Source organism: Schistocerca cancellata, chromosome 7, assembly GCF_023864275.1.
Source record: "Schistocerca cancellata isolate TAMUIC-IGC-003103 chromosome 7, iqSchCanc2.1, whole genome shotgun sequence".
Taxonomy (NCBI): Eukaryota; Metazoa; Arthropoda; class Insecta; order Orthoptera; family Acrididae; genus Schistocerca; species Schistocerca cancellata.
In genome coordinates, this window is record NC_064632.1 from 74,064,153 (window position 1) to 74,087,218 (window position 23,066).

Consider the following 23,066-nt stretch of genomic DNA (forward strand, 5'->3'; position numbering starts at 1 on the left):
TTCACTACAATTTGGCCCAGTGCCACCGTCAATTTGTCACATGATGGAGAGGTTGTCATATCCCCTCTTAACCTCAGTTCACCCCCTCATCTGACGCCTCTGTGATGGAGATCAGAACTGCGACATCAAGCACTGAAATCACATTATCATGTAACTGGTTGCTGAGGAAAAAGTTTCAGACACATCTCCATGCAGAACTGAAATGAAATGCCTCACGAAGTGGCATGAATGGGATCAATAAAACTATCCCTTCTCTTCGTGGGTTCATTTTGACACGTTTGGCTGTCCAAAACGACAATTTGCAGTTTGATGTGCAGCAGTACGATGTACCCGGTATCGTTTGAGACTGCTGACACCTGCTGGACGATTCAAACGTTATCTAAGGAAATGTAGCGCTTCAATCTCATTGATCGTGTATCTATCTTACCCCTAGTTATACCCGGTATCGTTTGAGACTGCTGACACCTGCTGGACGATTCAAACGTTATCTAAGGAAATGTAGCGCTTCAATCTCATTGATCGTGTATCTATCTTACCCCTAGTTATACCGGGTGTTCCAGCTATCTTGTCCACCCAAAATATCTCTGGAACAATAACAGCTATTGGAAAACGACTTTCACCGGCATCAATGTAGGGATGGGGCCCATGAATTTACATATTTGGAAACATTCTAAAACGAAAGCATATGTGTTTTTTAACACAAACTTATGTTTTTTTAAATGGACCTCCTACATTTTTTCTTCAGCAATCCATAGCATGACAAAGCACATACACAATGGCGTTGATTGCATCGCAATATTCCCATTACATCCCGAGATATTGAGACGCGAAGTTGACGCTTGAAACACCCGACATGCGCTGCTAGCGCACGTCCTGAGGCTCAGGCGTGAACCCCATGCTGCCCGTAATCGCGATGTGATTGACATGCGTAATCACACTCCCATACTTATCAAGAGGTCCTAAACGAATAATACGGTCTGCTGCCATCCTGCATTAACGTCGTACATTCCAGCAGGTATTTATCCCATTGGCTAGGGGTGATGCGGTTCTGTAACATATCTGTGTACCGCAACGTTAGTCACAAAGCTAACTTCGCTTATCGTTAATCCGTTATTAAAAAGGTAATGCCATTCAACGTTAAAACTTTACTGTACTGTAGATCTAGCGCAAGTGACAGTTAATCATTCACTCGTAATAGTAAAATTCATGTTGATGGTTTTAGTGAAACGAGCAAGTGGACTAAAAGTTTTACCGTTGTTTAGGTAAAAATGTTTTGATTTGGGAAGTTCAGGTAAGACATAGAAGATGAATGTAAACATGTTTAACCATTTAGTTTTATTATCACATAATTATCAATGTTATGTTTATCTAGTGCGTTAAATGACAAATTGTTGCAAACAAATGTTTCTTAACATCACTTGGTAAAATGACCCTTTGTAGCAACTTCCACTGTGATACCAGCACTACATACTAAACATAGCGTTCACATCTCATGCTCAAAGTGATGCCCATTGCCTTGCATACATAGGGTCACTCTGCGGATGAAGGATGCCCTACTTCGTGCTACTGTTTCCTCTTTGATGGCTGTACAAGCATCAATAATGCGTTGCTTCATGTCCTCTGGTGTTGTTGGTTCATGTTGGTAAACAGCATCCTTCACTGCTCCCCAAAGAAAATAATCCAGCGGAGTAACGTCCGGAGATCGGGCAGGCCACCTAACTGGGCCAACTCGTCCAATCCACCTACCAGGGAACTTACGGTTCAGAAGTCGTCGTGCTCGTAAGGTTTTATGTGCAAGGCATCCGTCATGCTGATACCACATGACCATTCTCCGGTTCAGAGGTACGGTGTCCAAGAGAATAGGAAGATTTCGTCGTATAAATCTGGAGTATTGTCTGCCATTTTGGATGCCATTTATAAAGAAAGGTACGATAATGGTATCTCCAATAATCCCACACCAAACATTAACTTTCCACGGACGTTGATGCTCTACCTGACGGAGCCATTTTGGATTGTCTGCGGACCAATAATGCATATTCCTCATATTGACAATTCCTTTGTTGGAGAATGATGCCTCGTCGGTAAAAAGAACATCTGCAAAAAAAATTGGGATTAGTCAGAAGTTTTTTCTGAGCCCACCGACAAAGTGTTACCCTATTGCGGAAGTCATTTCCATGAAGATCCTGGTGTAAATGAACATGGTAAGGATGAAATTTATGACGTTTAAGAAAACGTTGTGCACTTGATTTCGACACACCAACTTCACGTTCAATTTGACGTGTGCTGATTTGAGGATCTCATAACGTATTTCCCGTCAACGTACATTCTCCATTGATCAGCAGCATTTCTACCATATCTTCATGTGCGTACATTATACTGTACAGTATAAGTTTCACAACACAACGTTTATTCACAATGTGTACTACCTCCGTGCCGTCACTAGATTACTCTGATGCACGACTACACTGGCAAGCGGTGTAGTGCACGCCAAAGCAACAACATATGGGATGCTCGGAGGGTGGTGGAGTACAGGAGTTTGCGTGGGTCGCAAATCATAAACAAGGCTAAGTGGTAACTGTGGCAGTAGTGGGAACTACGTTGGACACTTGACTAGGTAGAGCCAGGCCCTGCGTAACAGGCACAATGGGTCATATAACGCATTAGATAAACCTGATTTTTGGTGTGCAGGATTAATAAGACAACCTGACGGGTGTACACCGATCGGTACTGGTTCATATTGTGTACGTAGATACGTAAAACGTGCAAGAGGGAAACCATTATATGCCTATGAGAGTTTATGGCAGCAGACCGTATTATTCGTTTCTGACCTCTTGATAAGTATGGAGGTGTGATCACACATGTCAGTCACATCGTGATTACTGGCAGCATGGGGTTCACGCCTGAGCGTCAGGACGTGCGCTAGCAGAGCATGTCGGGTGTTTCAAGCGTCAACTTTGCGTCTCAATATCTCGGGATGTAATGGGAATATTGCGATGCAGTCAACGCCATTGTGTATGTGCTTTGTCATGCTATGGATTGCTGAAGAAAAAATGTAGGAGATCCATTTTAAAAAAACATTAGTTTATGTTAGAAAACACATATGTTTTCGTTTTAGAATGTTTCCAAATATGGACATTCATGGGCCCCAGCCCTAAATTGATACCGGTGAAAATCGTTTTCCAATAGCTGTTATTGTTCCAGAGATATTTTGGGTGGACAAAATAGCTGCGACACCCTGTTTATACTTCTACATCCCTACATCCGAGCGAGGTGGTGCAGTGGTTAGACACTGGACTTGCATTCGGAAGGACGACGGTTCAATCCCGCGTCCGGCCATCCTGATTTAGGTTTGCCGTGATTTTCCTAAATCGCTCCAGACAAATGCAGGAATGGTTCCTTTCAAAGGGCACGGCCGACTTCCTTCCTCGTCCTTCCCTAATCCGATGAGACCGATGACCTCGCTGTCTTGTCTCCTTCCCAAAAACAACCAACCAACCATCCCTACATTTTCCCTTTAGCCATTCCTGCTTAGCCATTTTGCACTTACTGTCATAATTTGCAAATTATACTGAATTATACGTCTTCTTTACTTCTATTTGGTGCACACTAATGTTCATTGTTCTGTTTGTGCTCCTGTGCATGACAATGTAATTCATTTATCGTGCATATGGCTCTAAGCACTATGGGACTTAACATCTGAGGTCATCAGCCCCCTAGACTTAGAACTACTTAAACCTAACTAACCTAAGGACATCCATGCCCGAGGCAGGATTCGAACCTGCGATCGTAGCAGCAGCGCGGTCCGGACTGAAGCGACTAGAGTCGCTCGGCCACAGCGGCCGGTTTAATTCATTTACCATTACTGTAAATGATGTCACTTTTTATGCTCATCGAGTGATTATTTGATTGTTTCTACTTATGTTCTTTTCTACTTTATTTTGTAACATAGGTAGAGAATCTTTCAGACTAATCTTGGTCACTTACAAGTATCACTTTCCAAATTCTGGCCGAAGAGCCCGACAGATAGTGAAAGGTGTCTGTATATGCACTGACCAGCCAGAACATTATGATTACTTGCCTGATAGCTTTGCACATCTACCTTTGGCACGCATAATAGCCGCAACGCATCGTGGCATACAAGTAATGAGGCCTTGGCAGGTCGCCGGAGGGAGTTGGCACCACACCTGCAAACATGTCACCTAATTCCCACATGTTCCGGGGAGGGATGCGATGAGTTCTGACACCACTTTCAGTGTCATCCCAGACTTGTTCGGTCATGTTCAGAAGTAGAGAGTTGGAGGTCATCACATCAATTGGAACTTTTTCCTCGAGTCACTCCGTCACACTCCGGGCCTTGTGATGTGACGCGTTAACTTTCTTAAAACTGCCACTCCCATCGGGAAACATGATCGTCATGAAGGGATATACGTGGTCTGCAGCCAGTGTACCATCCTCCTTGGCTCTAATGGTGCTATGCACAAGCTCATTTGGGCCCATGAATGGATAGTGAATGTTCCCCAGAGCATAATGGAGTCAAGTATTCAAAAACAATCTTAATCGCAATTATTATACCGCCAACCGGTTTCAACCCGACGTAGGGGTCATCTTCAGGGCGTTTACACCATTGGTCGACTGCTGGTGGTGTCACTCCTGTCTACATAATGGCAGGAAACTATGGCTATGATAGTTTCCTGCCGTTATGTAGACAGAAGTGACACCACCAGCAGTCGACCAATGGTGTAAACGCCATGAAGATGACCCCTACGTCGGGTTGAAACCGGTTGGCGGTATAATAATAATAAATGCGATTAAGACTGTTTTTGAATAATTGATTAATCATACTAATCGCTGCTTCATCTCCACAACCATGTTGTCCAAAAGACATAATGGAGTAACCGCCAGCTTGTCTCCGTCCTGCTGTACAGTATCAAGGAGCTCTTCCGCTTGAGGACGACGAACTTGTGTCCTCTCATTGGCATAATGAAGAAGGTATCGGAATTCATCATACCATGCAGCGCTCTGCCACTTCGCCATCATCTAGTTCCGATGGTCACTTCCTCATTTCAGTCGTGGTGTTCACGTTGGAACATGCGTGTTTTGTCGGCTGTGGAGACCCATTATTAGGAGTGTTCGGTGCACTGAGTTTTCAGAAACACTTGTACTCTGCCGAGCATTAAATTCTGATCTCAGTTCCACCAGTCTTCGCCGCCTGTCCTGTTTTACCAGCCTGCCCGACCTACGACGTCCGACAGCTGTAAAGATGTGTGGCCCCCAAGCCCACGACGTGGCTTCACCACCGTTACGTCACGTGTAGGAGACACACACACACCACAGCAGTCGTCGAACACCCGACATGTCTTTCAGTTTCCGAAATGCTCGTACCGCGGCTCCGGACCATCGCAATCTGTCCTCGGTCAAAGTCATATAGACTGCTCGCCTTCCGTTCTATACATCGACAGCATGCTCATTGACACTATACGCACCATGCGTGTGGCTGACCACCAGTCAGTCATCGCCAGGTGTGGCAGCAATCGCTTGGATTTGTTTATATCAGTGGTAGGTCGACGTCCTAATGTTCTGACTGATCACTGTAATTTTATTCGTAATGTCTTGTCTTTGGATGTCTTAGGCCGAGCATGTAATGTTTGTATCGTTTAGTTACTGACGCGCAGCGTCGTGATAGATGCTGCACTGTGGAGTGCAACCGCAGCTTTTCCTCTGTTATATAGGACGTTAACAGTAGAAACCTTTCAAAACCATTCAACAAAATTCTAATGTAATCCGATGCGCCAAATGCCTCCTGTAGTGATCACAGAGCGTAGGGGACACTGGCAAACATGAAAACGAGCAGTAGAGACTCTGGAGTGTAATTGTCTTCCTGATGAGTGCCGCTTCACTCTGAGCCCCGATGACCAGTGAAGATGTGTCTGGAAACACCAGGGACAGCGGGGGGATACCAGCCCGACTGTCGCCTGGCATACGGCCCAATAAGAAGGAGTGACAATTAGCTGTGCCACGTCTTTTCATACCAGGCCTCCATTCATTGTCATCAGCGGCGCCCTCAGAGTGCAGCGGCACGATATTTCACGCCCTGTTTTGTGGCCCATCTCGGCAAGCTCGGCAAGCCAACGTGGGCTTACATTTGCGCAAGATAATGACCGCCCGCAGAAGGCTTGTCTTCGTGCTTGCCAAATTATACCTAGGCGTTCGGACCATTATGGGCCGGGCCCACCAACCAGCTCCGGATTTTGGGTATGTAACTCGCCAGTTGGACAGAATATGGCACGATATCATTCAGAGGATATCCAACAAATTTGTCAATCAATGCCAAGCCGAATAACTGCATCCATATGGGCCACTGGTAGACCAACGCATTCTTAACTTGTTCAATTTGTGAAGCTCTTTACCCTGAATAAATCAGCCAATTTTTCTGAAATTATTTGTTTGTTTGTTCATGTACATCATGTCTACCGATGTCAGTCCCGTTCGTATAATCCTTGCTGGTTGTCGTTATTTTGTTGACATGGCTCTCAGCACTACGGGACTTAACTTCTGAGGTCATCAGTCCCCTAGAACTTAGAACTACTTAAACCTAAGTAACCTAAGGATATCACACACATCCATGCCCTAGGCAGGATTCGAACCGACGACAGCAGCAGTCACGCGGTTCCGGACTGAAGGGCCTAGAACCGCTCGGCCACCGCGGCCGGCCTCGTTATTTCGTCTTAGAGTGGATTTTAATAAATGATTGTTATTTACTACTTCCGGTATTTTCTTTTGTTTTAGTTTAAAATCGCCCTCTGACGAGTCTAGTTGCAAGTGTTCAAACTAGTCAGCAAAATACAGCAACTACTCAGCACCGAAACAATGTGGTGAGTACACCAGTGGATGTACGAACTCTTCATTTTGTCTCCACACTTCAGCCTTAACCCTGTAAGGAGAGAGATCATCTTATTTCACTCAACGTTATCGAAATCAATCCCTAGGTCCATAAATACTAATAATTTATCCTGACTTTTAATCAGTTTTCCATAACCTATTCTACAATATCTCTGTGTGTTACTGTCAGTTTTCAGGGTGGCTGTACACTCTAACAACTAGGATCGGGAGATTATTGTATGATAGGTGCCGAGACATTATATTTAATGTATACAGGTTGGCTCGTTACCTATTAGCAAAATAGTTGTATTTGTCAGTAGATTGTAAAGACTGTGTACAAATTGTTGCCTAAATGCCGTCTCTTACGCTTTCGGAAAATACCATATTAATAATTCTCATGTATATATTTTTTAATATCACTCTGATGAAATCAGGTCAACGAGTAATAACTGTTGGCTGATACTTCTCATAATGAGTTCCTGGAAGTCCGTAGCAGTTTAATTACTGGTGTTCTCTCTCGTACGTTTGAAATTACATTGATATTTACTTCCGCGAAATTCTTTTCCATCATTGGTTCTAATACTTATGAATTGCCCTTAACGGCAATGTCACATTTCATCCGAACGTACTGTTACACGTGAAATAAATACAGGATTTATCGAATGCTGCAGGAGGCTTTCGTTTGGGGCTATAGTATGTCATTCGGATAGGTGTGGACAACGTGAGTTTTAACTCTGAAACGCGTTGTAACTGATAGCCATGTAGGAAACAAATTTCCTACCGATTGCAACCGGATACAAAGCCGAAAGGTGACGTTTTGTCAGAGGAGAGATCAGTGGTCTTGGTTAATTAGCCGGCCGGGGTGGCTGAGCGGTTCTAGGCGCTACAGTTTGGAGCCGCGCGACGGCTACGGTCGCAGGTTCGAGTCCTGCCTCGGGCATGGATGTGTGTGATGTCCTTAGGTTAGTTAGGTTTAAGTAGTTATAAGTTCTAGGGGACTGATGACCTCAGAAGTTAAGTCCCATAGTACTCAGAGCCATTTGAAGCATTTGAATTTGGTTTATTATTTAACGAAGAAACCAATCTAAATCACGTTTTGTTTAATTGCTGCTACTGGTTTTGGCAAAATTAGATAAACTTCTTATTTAATAACAGTATAAAAAGGGATAACAACGTTAGTTACTTTCAATTGTTGAAGTTATTTATAAAATTATATGGCTAAGTGGGGTTTACCTTAGAGCACATTATTTTGTGAGTGGTTGTCATCGTGGCATGCAGAAGGGGGTGAGGCAGCGGCGGAACCTCTGCTGAGCCGGCAACAGATATCCTGGCATCTTTCGAAGTAAACAACTAGGACGTTTCCAGCATACCGTCTATGAAAAGATCAACCTACAAGAAAGAACAGACAACACATGTTGACAGGACGAAACACCTAAACCTTGCACCACAAATATTGCAAAAATATAATGTGCTATTGATGCGCAATTTTCGCAGAATCTTCACGGTAAATGATAACAGCCAAACAGTTGCAGGATAAAGATTTATTAAAATTCTTGACCACGGTTTCGGTATATCTAAATATACCTTCATCAGAAGTAAAATACACTAAAATCACCTCCTGCAGTGGAGATAGATAAAACAATTATGCCAACGGCCTTTGGCATAATTGTTTTATGTACCTCCACTGCCGGATGTGATTTTAGTGTATTTTACTTCTGATGAAGGAATATTTAGATATACCGAAACCGTTGTGAAGAATGTTAATAAATGTTTATCCTGCAACTGTTTGGTTGTTATCATTTACGTAAAGACTTTGAACAGTTGCTGTTTCAGCCAGGTTTGAAATCTTGAAAAGTTTCACAGAATCAATTGGTAGTCACAGCTCCCATTTTGAGCCAATAAACAGATTGTAATATCTGTGCAAAATCATATTTGTGCAAAATTACACTTTCTTAAATAGAACAATGACAATAGACACTAAAAGAGCAAAAGTGGCATAAATTAAAATGTCAGTGCTGGTTGTTCCACGATTCTAGTGCGAACCGTTTAGGAGATAGTGTCCTATGCATTGTCCATGACATAGGTTCCATCCCTATCATATTACTCTCCATTAAGTGCTGCATGAAAACGGTTATGAGAAACATGCCAACTTATGTACATGGTCATTAGGACATGTGTAACAGCGCAGTGCCCGATGCGAAGTCTGGTAAGAGTCGCTTCATCCCGCCTGAGCAACCAGCAGAAGAAACGTCACGGCCGGATGGTTGACTTCACCAGCCGCAGTTTATTGTCCGTCACTGCCAACCATTCCTCATCCCACACCTGCGTGAACTTCCTATGTAACGCAGAAACAACAGCCTGCAAGGGAATAGGACAATGTGCTACATCTTGTCCTCTGCAGAGGGGTCCTTGGCAGTCCAGTCGGCCTGTTCATTTCCCCGTATCCCGATATGCCCTGGCACCCAGCGGAACGATACCTGCATTCCCTGGCGATGGAGCATGTATAGTCTGTCATATACCAGCTGTGTCAACTCCTCAGTTGGGAAAATATTCTGGAAGGATTGTAAGGCATTAAAAGAGGATACTCAGATGTATCATACATGTTGTTTACTGATGAAGCCACCTTTATGAATCACTGGCAGGTAAACCGCCGAAACATGCGCTGTTGCTCTGTTGACAATCCCCGTTTGCTTTGTTAGGTGGAACGTCCATGCAGTGTAAAAGTGTGGTTCAAAATTGGTTCAAATGGCTCTGAGCATTATGGGACTTAACTTCTGAGGTCATCAGTCCCCTACAACTTAGAACTAGTTAAACCTAACTAACCCAAGGACATCACACACATCCATGCCCGAGGCACGATTTGAACCTGCGACCGTAGCGGTCGCGCAGTCCCAGACTGTAGCGCCTAGAACCGCTCGGCCACTGCGGCCGGTCTGTGTGATGTGGGATACTGAACCATCAGCTTATAAACCAGTCTTTCATAGACGAAACACTGAACGCGCACAATTATCGTAGTCTCGTAACAGACCATCTTCCCTGAATGCTAGAAGACGTTCCTCTGCAGACTAAGAGGAACCAACGTGATGGCTGCACGAAGCACTACAGTATGTCCTCAAAATTGTTTCCAAATCGTTGGATTGGATGCAGAGGACCTGTACCTTGGCCGGCCAGTTCCCCGAATTACTGCAGCCTAGGATATCTCTGCGGAATGCTAGCACGTGTAAAGCAGTTGTTCCATGCCAGACTGAAAGCGTGTATTGCCGTTGCCAGTAGTCATTTTGAACACAGCTTGTGATAATCAGTTGTGTCGTATCTGGTCTGAATCCACGTAACTAGTATAAGCACTTTTGTTGTTTTTAACTGTGTGTTGCCACACCTATTGTACAAGGGACGGTATGGGAACTTTTCAAAATACGGTGTCTCATACATGACTCGCACCAGAATCCTGCAACAAACATCATTAGCACAATTTCCCTCACCTTTTGTTCGTTAATGTCAACAGCCATTTTTCCAAGTAATAAATTGTATGCCAGCGCAGAGAATACACTTTACAAGTATTATTACACTTCGTTTATTGGCTAATATTACAAGCCCCTGACTACCAACCAGTTCTGTGAAAACTGCACATCAATAGCACTTCTTATTTCCGCAGTATTTGCGCTGTATGTTTTAGGTAATTCACAGTGTGTAATTAAGGCAAGGACGGCCAATGAGCTCTTCGGTGCAGACGCACACGTGACTCGAACTCTTAGGGGAACCGGCGGAATGCCGCCAAAATAATGAGAATAATGGATAAGGGGCACCACTACGTTAGTAGTCTGTGGACAAGTTAAGAATTTGTGTCTGGAGGGAGGCTTGCCGAGGTAGTCAGTGCAGTGGCGCTGACCATATGGTCGACATGGTGCAGTGGTCATCGCATCTGGCTAGTAGGAAAGAAATCCGGCTTCGAATCCGGATCCGGCACAAATTCCCAACTATCCCCCTCGATTTAAATCAATTCCTGCTGGCAGCCAATGTCTGTAATGCCTTTGTGTCTTAATGGCAATTACGTCACAAGCTTCCACATTTTGTGTGCGACAGATATTTAGACCACACTGCTGTTATTGCCGAATGAGCGACTCGTGGTAAATATTTATTTATACTTGACGTACCTCGTAAGAGTCGTAGGCTCAATTTCCTAGCGTTTACGGGAGATACATGCCATTTCGTTTTTGCAATACATAGGTGGAGGCATCCCAAACAGAAAGTGCTGAACATTTATTTCATTCGACGCTCAGTGTCGTCGAAAAGCATGGGTTTGTTCCCCGAACAAAATTATTTTTAAAGCGTAATCATACGCTCATGCTGAATAGAAAGATGCCAAATTAGTCTAGCGTGATATCCGTGTCATCGGTATGTATCAACAGGGGCAATGAAACAAGAGGAATAACTACTACTCCAGAAGGCACGGCACCGCACTGTCCAGCACTGACTCCTGCCACCATGGAGAAGTGCTACTCAGTCGCTTTTGGAGTACTGGTTATTCAACCTGTTTTATTGTCCCTGTTGATACATACCGGTAAAACGAACATCGCGCTGGATTAATTTGGGAGCTCTGTATCGAATGGGCACACAAAGTTCTGCTCTATAAATTATTTTCTTTATAACGGGATAGAAACCGACGCTTTCCGTCAACAGTTGGCTTTACATGAAAGTCGTTGTTGAGCAGTATCTGTATAAAGTGACTCCAATTACACATCGTAAAAAAAGGAATTGTAATCATCTGTTTGAAAACCAGAGAACATCCGCCTGATTACTCTTAGCAATGACACCCGGTATAACATATTTATTGAATTATTACACATTATGTATTGAAGGATGGAGATACACACAACAGTCAGTCGCAATCTCATTAGTTTTCATTACTCTTGCATATCTAGATTTCGGCTATAAGTAATCTTCTTCAGTGCATTTGAATTACAGTCCATTAAACTAGCGGCAGTACATGTTAACATACGATCTTACGAATGTATAGGCTCAAGGAAATTGATCTGCCTTGATAAGCTGCGCTCCACTTGGTCTGAACGCTGATGTTGATGCTCCGCAGTCAGACGCTGCCTCGGAGAACGACTGTCCCCGCAGGGAAATACACTAAGAGTTTTTTTATGCGTCTCCCATCATAATGGTAACGAATGCACGGATCACACTCATTCACAGCGGAATTGATGCCATTACATGCAGTCGTTAACCGAACGTGAACGTCAGTTGATTCCGCTTCCCACGACAAATACAGGGTTGTTTGGAAGGTAAGGAACGATCGGTCGCCAAATGGAAACCACATTGAAAATCAAAACTGTTTCTTTGCACATTTAGCTACACCTTCCAGGTACTTCTCTACATGTCGGCGCGTTATATCAAATTTCCAGCACCGTCGTCATAGAAGGCAGCCGCCTGCGCTTTCCGATAATTCTGTAGAGTGCGGCTGAGAATTGCCATGGAGATGGAAGTGTGTGGCGGTTGTGTTAGATGGACTGCATTCAGTAAGGCGAAGCCTCTCAGCGGGCCATCCTACTTGGCAGAGACATTGTTGTTCTAGGCACATTTACTCGCTCACAGTGCGTTCACAACTAAAAAGAGCGTCTTGATGCGGTGGACGGGCATACTAGAGACTCTGCCCAAAACGTCTGTGAAACGTTTTGTCGGATTTTCACAGTGGTTTCCATTTCGCGACCGGTCGTTCCTGACTCTCGGAATACGAATGGATTCGACATCAAGCCACCACCGACACGGCGGCCAGCTTCCTCCTAATTGTTTGTTGATTTTCTTGTGTACATCAGCCGTGGTACACTCAGTTTGTCCTGAGTCAGTAGCAGCTACCAATGCGGCCATCTGACTATCTGTTGTGGCCGTCTTGTATGGAAGCTAAGCTCAAGTTTTCGACCCAAGGCCTGAATATTCGCTTTTCTACATCTACATCTAAATGAATACTCTACAATTCACATTTAAGTGCTTGGCAGAGGGTTCATCGAACCACAATCATACTATATCCCTACCATTCCACTCCCGAACAGCGCGCGGGAAAAACGAACACCTAAACCTTTCTGTGTGAGCTCTGATTTCTCGTATTTTATTTTGATGCTCATTCCTACCTATGTACGTTGGCCTCAACAAAATATTTTCGCATTCGGAAGAGAAAGTTGGTGACTGAAATTTCGTAAATAGATCTCGCCGCGACGAAAAACGTCTATGCTCTAAAGACTTCGCGTATCATATCTGCCACACTCTCTCCCCTATTACGTGATAATACAAAACGAGCTGCCCTTTCTTGCATCCTTTCGATGTCGTCCGTCAATCCCACCTGGTAAGGATCCCAAAGATCGCAGCAATATTCTAATAGAAGACGAACGAGTGTAGTGTAAGCTGTCTCTTTAGTGGACTTGTTGCATCTTCTAAGTGTCCTGCCAATGAAACGCAACCTTTGGCTCGCCTTCCCCACAATATTATCTATGTGCTTTTTCCAACTGAAGTTGTTCGTAATTTTCACACCCAGGTACTTAGTTGAATTGACAGCCTTGAGAATTGTACTATTTATCGAGTAATCGAATTCCAACGGATTTCTTTTGGAACTCATGTGGATCACCTCACACTTTTCGTTATTTAGCGTCAACTGCCACCTGCCACACCATACAGCAATCTTTTCTAAATCGTTTTGCAACTGATACTGGTCTTCGGATGATCTTACTAGACGGTAAATTACAGCATAATCTGAGAACAACATAAGAGAACTGCTCAGATAGTCACCCAGCTCATTTACATAGATCAGGAACAGTAGAGGTCCCAGGACGCTTCCCTGGAGAACACATGATATCACTTCAGTTTTACTCGATGATTTGCCGTCTATTACTACGAACTGCGACCTTCCTGTCAGGAAATCACGAATCCAGTCGCACAACTGAGACGATACTCCATAGCCCCGCAGCTTCATTAGAAGTCGCTTGTGAGGAACGGTGTCAAAAGCTTTCCGGAAATCTAGAAATACGGAATCAACTTGGGATCCCCTGTCGATAGCGGCCATTACTTCGTGCGAATAAAGAGCTAGCTGCGTTGCACAAGAACGATGTTTTCTGAAACCATGCTGATTACGTATCAATAGATCGTTCCCTTCGAGGTGATTCATAATGTTTGAATACAGTATATGCTCCAAAACCCTACTGCAAACCGACGTCAATGATATAGGTCTGTAGTTCGATGGATTACTCCTACTACCCTTTTTAAACACTGGTGCGACCTGCTCAATTTTCCAATCTGTAGGAACAGATTTATAGCTGAGCGAGCGGTTGTATATGATTGCTAAGTAGGGAGCTATTGTATCAGCGTAATCTGAAAGGAACTTAATCGGTATACAATCTGGACCTGAAGACTTGCGCGTATCAAGCAATTTGACTTGTTTCGCAACCCCTAAGGAATATACTTCTAAGATACTCATGCTAGCCGCTGTTCGTGTTTCAAATTCTGGCATGATCCATTCGTCTTCCCTGGTGAAGCAATTTCGGAAAACTGCGTCAATAGCTCCGCTTTAGCGGCACAGTCGTCGGTAACAGTACCATCGGCACTGCGCAGCGAAGGTATTGACTGCGTCTTGCCGCTTGTGTACTTTACATACGACCAGAAATACTTCGGATTTTCTACCAAATTTCGAGACAATGTTTCGTTGTGGAACCTATTAGAGGCATCTCGCATTGAAGTTCGTTCCAAATTTTGCGCGTCTGTAAATTTTAGCCAATCTTGGGGATTTCGCGTTCTTCTGAACTTCGCATGCATTTTACCGTTGCCTCTGCAACAACGTTCGTACCTGTTTTGTGTACCATCGGGGATCAGTTCCATCTCTTACCAACTTATGAGGTATGAATCTCTCAATTGCTGTTGCTACTGTATCTTTGAATTTGAGCCACATCTCGTCTACATTTGCATAGTCAGTTCGGAAGGAATGGAGATTGTCTCTTAGGAAGGCTTCTAGTGACACTTTATCCGCTTTTTTAAATAAAATTATTTTGCGTTTGTTTCTGGTGGATTTGGAAGAAACGGCATTGAGCCTTGCTACAACGACCTTGTGATAACTAATCCCTGTACCGGTCATGATGCTCTCTATTTGCTCTGTATTGTTTGTGGCTATGAGGTCAAGTGTGTTTTTGCAACCATTTACAATTCGCGTGGGTTCGTGGACTAACTGCTCGAAATAATTTTCGGAGAAAGCACTTAGGACAATCTCGGAAGATGTTTTCTGCCTACCACCGGTTTTGAACAAGTACTTTTGTCAACACATGGAGGGAAGGTTGAAGTCCCCACCAACTATAACCGTATGAGTGGGGTATTTATTTGTTAGGAGACTCAAATTTTCTCTGAACTGTTCAGCAACTATATCATCGGAGTCTGGGAGTCGGTAGAAGGAGCCAATTATTAACTTAGTTCGGCTGTTGAGTATAACTTCCACCCATACCAATTCGCACTGAGTATCTACTTCGACTTCCTTGCAAGATAAACCACTACGGACAGACACAAACACTCCACCACCAATTCTGCCTAATCTATCTTTCCTGATCACTGTCTGAGACTTCGTAAAAATTTCCGTAGAACTTATTTCAGGCTTTAGCCAGCTTTCTGTACCTATAACGATTTCAGCTTCTGTGCTTTCTATTAGCGCTTGAAGCTCAGGGACTTTCCCAGCACAACTACAACAATTTACAACTACAATTCCGACTTTTCCTTGATGCAAGTACGTCCTATATTTGCCATGCACCCTTTGAGATTGGAGCCCACCCCTTCTAACCTAAGAAACCGCCCAGTCCACGCCACACAGCTTCCGCTACCCGTGTAGCCGCCAGCTGAGTGTAGTGAACTCCTGATCTATTCAGCGGAACCCGAAACCCCACCACCCTACAGCGCAAGTCAAGGGATCTGCAGCCAACACGGTCGCAAAACCGTCTGAGCCTCTGATTCAGACCCTCCTCCGGCTCTGCACCTAAGGTGCGCAGTCGGTTCTGTCAACGATGGGCTGCAGATGCCGAGCTCTGCCTTCATCTCGTAAGCAAGACCGGCAGCCTTCACCAAATCAGATAGCCGCTGGAATCCAGAGAGAATTTCCTCAGATCCAAAGCGACACACGTCATTAGTGCCGACATGAGCCACCACCTGCAGCTCGCTGCACCCTGTACTCTTCATGGCATCCAGAAGGACCCTTTCCACATCAGAAATGACTCTACCCGGAATGCACACGGAGTGCACAATGGTTTTCTTCTCCTCCTTAGCCGCCATATCCCTAAGGGGCCCCATTACGCACCTAACATTGGAGCTCCCAACTACCAATAAGCCCAACCTCTGCGACTGCCCGGACCTTGAGGGCTGAGAATCATCCTCTGAAACAGGGCAGGCAGCTGCATCTGGCTCTGCTCTTCCCCTCGGAAGATGCGGCAGCCGAGCAATGGTTGAGATAACTGCTGCTGAATGATGCCGTTCATGCGGAACCTGAGCTATTTCGTGCACCTGAGCTCTCAGAAAGGTTTCTAGCTGGTGCAGAGCCTTCCACATTGTGTGATTCTGATCTATTGTATGTGCTTTTCGGAGCTTGACTCCAGACGATGGCGGCGTACTTCAGCGCAGGATGGAGCAGTGCGTTGTTCTGCTTGATAACAACCTGCGGTTATAGGGCTGACCAATGAGCTTTGGCTACAACTTTCTGAGACGACTACTGGTTTCGTTCATAATATCTTGATTGTACGGCGCCACATTAGGTTGCGGTCTAACGTTTATTTATTAGCCCACCTCATCCTCAGCATCCTTCTACAGAGCCATGTCTCACACTCTTCGATTCTCTTATTTTTCTGTTTCTTCACAGTGCATGATTCGCTTCTATTAAATGCTGTGGGTTAAAGGCATATTCTCAAAAATTTCTGCTTAAACTGAGGCCGATGTTTAGCACCAGTAGATCTCTTATGGCCAGTAATGCACACTTTTCCTGCGGTACTTCTTTGCTTGGTGCATTAATTGCACCTTTGTTTCCGTGCTACCAGTATTCTTTTACTTCGTCTACTTCGTGATACATAATTATGATGTTAAACTTGTCGCTAATCTCATCTGTGCTGCTCCTTATTACTTCCGTCTTTCTGCGGTTTACTCACAATCCACATTCTGTGCTCATTCGGTTGTTCATCTCATTCATTGCCCCCCCCCCCCCCCCAGTTCTTTGTCACATTCACTGAGGACAGCAATGTCAACAGCGAATATCACTGATAGGTCCGATAAAGCTGTCCATCATGCGGTCGTTGTGGTTTAGATCTGGTGGACGCTGGCACAGCAGATATCACTGCAGCACTAATTTGATGCAGAAGGAGCGGTATCAGCATTGTTACCCAGTGCAGCAGAGCAGTGCCTTTAGAACTTAATCTGCTGACATCGCTCTTTGGAGAAGCTGTTGCTACCACTGTTACTTTCACCAGTTCCAAGGGCTGTGTCAGGACAGTACTCGAGGACGGTCGAATCCCAGTCGAGCATTACTTCTGGTCTTCATCGTAATTTTCGGCTCTATTACGTCTAGTGAGAGGTCTTGCCTACGTTCGTGGTGTGTCGGAAGTAAATTACTGCATTGACGTGCGTAGAAGCTGCGGCCTTAGTGTTGTTTTCATTCTGTAACATGTTTGGACGCTGCAGGGCAAATGCTTCTGCGTTGGTTGACGGCGTCGGCGCGGTGGCAACGGCGTAACATACGCCAGGACGTGTCTTGGCCGTCTTCTTTGGCGAATCGCAGTAAAATGGTTGAAATGGCTCTGAGCGCTATGGGACTTAACATCTTAGGTCATCAGTCCCCTAGAACTTAGAACTACTTAAACCTAACTAAGCTAACTAACCTAAGGACCCATGCCCGAGGCAGGACTCGAACCTCCGACCGTAGCGGTCGCGCGGTTCCAGACTGTAGTACCTAGAGCCGCTCGGCCACAACGGCCGGCGAATCTCAGTAGTTTGTCCACGATGGCGAGGTATAGCACGCTTCCATACGGTGCAGCGACAGTAACTAGCTACATGTCATTCCTAGCAGAAGACTGCAAACGACGACGTCGAACCACGAGGGGAGAGGGCAGTCACGACATGTGTGGTTGTCAGTACTCTCGACACACTACTCTGTCACATAACAACGTGACTGATGCCCTATCACCGGTAGCACTGTAATGAGCTTCGTTTAGCTCTTAGATTTTCTATTCGCACCGTGAGACTAGAGAGGCGAGTCAGGTGGAAAAGCTTTCTGTTTTCCGAATTGTCAGTTGTACTAATAGAGGTGATCTGAATCTGGCGTATCTTCTATTGTCTTCAGCAATTTGGGCTCTACGACCGTCTTTACACAAAAGTTCACAGTTTCAAGTGGTACAGTGTTCCATTTATTATCAAGCCAGGCAGCAATGGCTACAACCTTCCAGAGCATGCCTTGGGCGGCTTCTGGAACATTCTGCCCGCTGAAGTACTGCGTGACATCATGTGGAGCAAAGTGGGGCCAACGATAAATACGGGTTCTGTTGCGTACGTCACAGCATGCGGCACTAGATTCTTATGAGTTGCAAGGACTGTCTTCTACGGGAAGCGAGTTATTATTTGAAACTACTGTAATGCTTCGTGACTGCGCGTTTAAACAGACGCACGCATTCGATAAAACATGACAAAGTTATGAGTTTTATTGAGTACGTTCGCACTGACATACTGATTTCCCGCCCAGCCCCAGACATAGCCAGTTGTTCACGTTGTGTGTAAAGCGTGGCAACTAATGTGACGTCACACGTTCACTGCGGGGCGCTTATTCCTCGTGGGCCCAGATGCTGTACGACACTCCTGCTTCCCAAACATCGTCAGGCATCGGTCTTTGCTTTCACTCCGTGTCCAAAGCCTATAAAATGATTTTGATCTTAATAATGCTACGAAAATTACATTACCAAAACTACATAAAAAAGCCTATATATAGATGCAAAATTAAAACACTATAAAACAGTTACACAACCAGAAATAACGTACGCAGCTGAAACTATCTTCAAAACAACTAATACAACAGAAATTGACAGAATACTAAAAATAGAAAGAAGAATAATTAGAACATGTATAAATAAACAGTATAAAATAAATAGACATTGGAGAATAGCATCAAATGAAACAGTACATACGAATATAGAACCAGTCATGAGCACGATCAGGAAGAAATACATCTCATTCTTTGGACATCTGATGAGAACTCCAGAAAACAGAATTAGTAAAAAAATAATACGGAAACTGTGGAATAGCAAGAGCGACATCAAATGGATCACAGATATTTGCTAATGATTTCCCATTTCTTAACAATAGGCATGTTTATTTGGTCGCTCCTAATTTGTCTTAGTGTGCACCTTCGCTGAAATATCAGACAGTTAGAACATTGTCAGTTGATATCACACTGCCCTCCTTCAGTCCTAATTTCCTCTTGGTTCAAATGGCTCTGAGCACTATGGGACTTAACATCTGAGGTCATCAGTCCCCTAGAACTTAGAACAACTTAAACCTAACTAACCTAGGGACATCACACAGATCCATGCCCGAGGCAGGATTCGAACCCGCGACCGTAGCGGTCGCGCGGCTCCAGACTGAAGCGCCTAGAATCGCTCGGCCTCACCGGCCGGCCTAATCTCCTCTTAAGCTACTGAAATTAGCACAGTATGCAGTTGTGAGTTTGATTTTGATAATAACATACTGGGTGATTTCCTCGATGAATTTGACAAAGACTAAGACAATGAATAATTTGGTGGAGAAGTAGGTAATGTTATGTATACAGACGACAGTGACGTTGACCCAGACATTGAAGCAGAAAATAAGAAAAACACGGAGTCAAAGTAAGAATTCCTGGGTTTCCATGGTAGATGGATCTAGGCCATGCTTAGGTTGTAATAACAGTGTGGAAAGTAGAAAATTCTCTACTCATTTTGTGCGTAAAATACCTTGAAATTTTAATAGTTTGTAACTAGTGCTTAAAAGAAATTGTGACTTCTTTTCCAATTACGATTTGAAGAGTAAAATTGTCACTATACGATATAAAACAGAACATTTCGTACTTATTTAGTATGTTGCACACCACTGGAGATTCAATAATTGTAATTAACTAGTGCATAGCCCATGTATTTGATTTCGTTTCAAGAAAATTTGTAGTAGTGAAATTTACGATGGTTTAGTAGCAATATAACTTTTACTCCCATTTTAGTGCTCTGGGTTGAATTGGGCATTTCACAAATAACTGACCACTTCCCCTTTTTGTTTCCAAAGCATTAAATATTGATCAGAAATGTACCTTCCGCAGGGGCTGTGGTTCGCCGCCTTATAAGGGACATATAAGTTTCATTGAATAAGGGAGTAATAGAAGCAATATGGAAATTCGGTGAACTGTAATAAACACTAGCGCACTGAGACCTCCATCAAAATGAGTAGAACAGTTCCGAAAGGACTCAACGTTCAATTGGCACTCTGCTTTTCCCCGATTTTAAAGCATATTATCACATCTCTGAATTCAGCTTGAGTATGTGTATGGTGAACCCGAATACTATCGACCAAATGTAGGAGGTTCTCCAGGGATACTTTAGTAGTATTTTGTCTCCGGCGGCGCGTTACGGAGTAATTGCATTCCATTTGATTTTTAACCCCCATTTACCTTCCTCTACGTATTGTACGCAAAGCACCTGCATAACGGTGCGGGTGTCGATCGTATAGGCTCTGTGTCTTGTTTGGAATGATACTTGTTTTACTGACTTAGAGTACTGGCTGTTGACAACAGTAAAGCGCCCTTCACTCTTTCTCCTGTAGTTTGTATTCAGGACTGCTCGGTTCATCTCAGTTTCGTTTTCCCGGAAGTAGTAGTTGTACGCTGACAGTGTTACATGGCGGTACGACTAAGATTACTGATGAAAAGTCAGCTGATATGTTTCCGCAGCAACGGCAACTACTTCAATACTTGACCGTGTGAGACAGTAAGTGGTGCACCACTGTAGACTCCGTCTGCCCCTGGTAGCTGAGTGGTCAGCGCGCCGGACTGTCATACCTAGCGGCCCGGGTTGGAGTCCCGGGTGGATCGGAGATTTTCTCCGTTCAGGGACTGGGTGTTGTGTTGTCCTTCTCATCATCATTTCATCCCCATCGACAAGCAAGTCGTCGAGGTGGCGTCAACTCGAAAGAATTGCACCCGGCTAACGGTCTACCCGACGGGACTACCTAGCCACACGGCTTTTCCATTTTTTTTTTCTCTGTAGACTCTGGTATGATCATGGCAGTTGACAATTTGAGTTATACTTGTGAGGGAATAGTTCCGCATTTTTTACGCCCTATACTCTGTAGAGACATAACAGACTGAACATCACACAGTAAAAGTGTACGTCCTTGATCTCGGGATTGCGGCATGACTCTGTGCTTTATATTGTACATTTAGATGATTGAATATTACAGGCACTTTCGCTTCTCAGAAGCTATTTTCACTGAAACAAATGGAATTGTGGTAAGTGTTGTGGGTTGGCAGGAGAGCCAACACCGTATTATTAGAGGAAGCCGAAAGGCACGCGTTTTAGCTCACGCAGGCTGGCGTGAGGTCTGGAACAGGACAAGGAAATTAGACTTTAGAAAAACGGACGTAGCTGGTGGAATACTTAACTCTAATCAATAAATGGTGAACGTCACTTTTGACGGTACAGGTTTTACAGCATCAATAGTAACTGGTAATGGCGCCTTGCTAGGTCGTAGCAAATGACGTAGCTGAAGGCTATACTAACTATCGTCTCGGCAAATGAGAGCGTATTTTGTCAGTGAACCATCGCTAGCAAAGTCGGTTGTACCACTGCGCTAGGAAGTCTCTCTAGACCTGCCGTGTGGCGGCGCTCGGTCTGCAATCACTGATAGTAGCGACACGCGGATCCGACGTATACTAACGGACCGCGGCCGATTTAAAGGCTACCACCTAGCAAGTGTGGTGTCTGACGGTGACACCACACTGGTCACCATCCATTGCTTGCATTTCAGCTAGCTAATCAGTTACAAAAAGTATGCTACTCATCCCTGCTCTGTCTGCACTCGTTTGCTGGACAATAAGGCTGGACCTTTGTAAGCACAGCCATACTACTCACTCTCATCCCCCACCTCCTCCTTTTCCTTGAAAGGATACGATGACATCACAGTAAGAAAACGATTAAATGAAAAGCACACTAGACTGAAGTGACTAAACTCATGGGATAGCCATGTGCATACACACAGATGGCGGCAGTAGCGCGTATACGAGGTCTAAAAGGACAGTACATTGGAGGAGCTGTCATCTGTAAGCAGGTTATTCAAGTGAAAAGCTTTACAACATGACTGTGGCAGCACAACGGGATTTAACAGAGATGGTAGTTGGAGCTGGACGCCTAGCACTTTCCGTTTCGGAAATGGTTATGAAAGTCAATATTCCGAGATCCGCAGTGTCAAGAGTGTACAGAGAACACCAAACTCCAGGAATTACCTCCCACCACGGAGAGCCCTGTGGCCGACGGCCTTCACTCACCGCCCGCGATCGGCGGTGTCTGCACAGAGTTGTCAGTGCTGACAGACAAACAACACCGCGTGAAACAACCCGAAACAGCGGTATGGGAGGTACAGTGAATGCATCCGTGAGGACAGTGCTGCCAAACATGGCTTTAATGGGCTTTGGCAGCAGACGACCGACGTGAGAGCCTTTGCTAACAGCACGACATAGACTGCAGCACCTCTTCCCAGATTAGTGATCATATCAGTTGGATCGTAGACAATTGGAAAATGTTGGCCTGCTCACAAGGGAACCTCCCCATCGCACCCCCCTCAGATTTAGTTAGAAGTTGGCACAGTGGATAGGCCTTGAAAAACTGAACACAGATCAATCGAGAAAACATGAAGAAGTTGTATGGAACTATGAAAAAAAATAAGCAAAATATACAAACTGAGTAGTCCATGCGATGATAGGTAATATCAAGGTCGGTAGGGGCCGAGGAGCGCCGTGGTCCCGTGGTTAGCGAATGCAGCTACGGAACCAGAGGTCCTAGGTTCAAGTCTTCTCTGGAGTGAAAAATTTTAATTTTTATTTTCAGTTTATGTGAAAAACTCTTATATTTTCATCACTATTTTTGGAGTGATTATCACATCCACAAGAAAACCTAAAT